The sequence below is a fragment of the Pygoscelis adeliae genome, unplaced genomic scaffold (genome assembly GCF_000699105.1).
Source record: "Pygoscelis adeliae isolate BGI_AS28 unplaced genomic scaffold, ASM69910v1 Scaffold172, whole genome shotgun sequence".
NCBI classification, from domain to species: Eukaryota; Metazoa; Chordata; class Aves; order Sphenisciformes; family Spheniscidae; genus Pygoscelis; species Pygoscelis adeliae.
In genome coordinates, this window is record NW_008824338.1 from 457,486 (window position 1) to 459,687 (window position 2,202).

Below are 2,202 nucleotides of genomic sequence, written 5' to 3' on the forward strand. Positions count from 1 at the left end.
GTGGCCAGCAGGAGCAGGGAAGTGATCGTGCCCCTGTACTCGGCACTGGTGAGGCCGCACCTCGAATACTGTGTTCAGTTTTGGGCCCCTCACTACAAGAAGGACGTTGAGGTGTTAAGAGCGTGTCCAGAGAAGGGCAACAAAGCTGGTGAGGGGTCTGGAGAACAAGTCTTATGAGGAGTGGCTGAGGGAGCTGGGGTTGTTTAGCCTGGAGAAAAGGAGGCTCAGAGGAGACCTCATCATGCTCTTCAACTACCTGAAAGGAGGTTGTAGCGAGGTGGGTGTTGGTCTCTTCTCCCAAGTAACTAGCGATAGGACGAGAGGAAATGGCCTCAAGTTGCGCCAGGGGAGGTTTAGATTGGACATGAGGAATAATTTCTTTACTGAAAGAGTGGTTAAACATTGGAACAGGCTGCCCAGGGAAGTGGTTGAGTCCCCATCCCTGGAAGTATTTAAAAGACGGCTAGATGAGGTGCTTAGGGACATGGTTTAGTGGGCATGGTGGTGTTGGGTTTCCAGTTGGACTCAATGATCTTTGAGGTCCTTTCCATCCTTAATGATTCTATGATTCTATGAAATACAGATATTCATTCAGAAGTAAATCCACAAAAAGTGGCCCTGCATAAATGAAGTAGTAAAATATAGAGGACTGGATGCAATTTTTCAGTGTATCAGAATGGCAAGCAGTCAGTATGGACTGCATATAGTGAAGCATTATATCAATGCAAAAGAAGCGAGAGTTTATCTCTGAATGGTGAAACCATATTTGCAACGGGATGAATTTTAGAAAAAACAGGTAACAACTAATAGAGGAATAGGACTCATTTCTGAAAAAAGGTAAAAGGGATCATGTGTGTGTAGGTTGATTACAGCGACTGAGGTAGGGGAAATAATAATTGCATATTCATAACCAGCAAGGAAGAGGAATTGTTTGGAGAACAGCTACGACTAAAGGAATGAAACAAAAACCCAAATGTATAAGATACTGCAAAGCTTCAAAAATCATTTCCATTTTGCAAAGTTTGAAAAAGACTTGCTCTTTTTATTTATTTGCTTTTATTCAAGAATTTTTATCAAAACTGGTTATCGAGTGCCTTTATCATTTTTGTGGATTTTGAGGATAAAGTTGGATAATGTTCTTGACAAGTGATTCAAAATTAATAAAGAAGAAAAGGTATAGAATATTTTTTAAGTCCCCATTTTTAAATAAAACTCAGTTGGCAGGTGAGATTGCAGTGAAAAATGTAAAACATAAGGCAGCTCTAAAGTGTAATTTCAATTTTGATTTAGTTTGTTGTATGCTGGTAAAAGGAGCCTTTATTCAAGGAGGCAATGACTCTGAGAAGGGCTGTAGATGAGCATTAGCTCATGCTAGCTCATTTTTATGAGCTTCTCTTGCAATACTGGGACACAAAACAAGCCCTTAAGGCTTTGGATTTTAAGGTGGGAGAATATGAATAGAAATAAGGAAGAAGTATTACCTCTAAACACAGCACTGGGAAGACAAAGTGGCATCCAATTTAGTGTCAGCAATTTTTAAAGTGTGTTAAGAAATTAAGAAGGTGCAGAGAAGAGCCACAAAAGGGAGCTGATGGCTAAATTTTTTTTTTTTTTCATTAGGACTATAGCCCTAAAGAGGTCAATCTGTTTAGCTCTGAGGGCTGATTTGATTATGATGGATAAGTACCTTCACAGGCAGAAAATACCATGTACTTAAGGGCTCTTTAATCTATCAGAAAAGCCACAAGAAGTAAACAGCTGCAACTTACAGCTAGACAAACTCAAAAAGTGCATGAAGGACATTTTTAACTGTAAAGGCAATTAGCCAATGGAACAAACTGCCTTTGGAAATAGATCCTTCAAAGCAAAACCAGATGCCTTTCTGGATGAAGCTTCACTCAAACATATCTAACGTTCATTTCTGACCTTAGTTCTTTGAATGGTTGTGTGGTAGATAACATATTTATGGAACCATCCGACACTGACTGAAGTGTGGATACTGTGTATTTAGCAAACTACTTATTCTTATATTGCTTAATATTGTAAAGTGCTAAATATTGAATAGTGCATCTATCTCCCCCAAGGAGAGAGATCAAGGAGCTTTAGTTTCTAATGCAATAGGCGAGAAATCCATCATGCCTGTACAAACTGATATTTGTCAATAAGTAAATGTCCAGGACAGTCTTACTCTTTTCTTGTTTC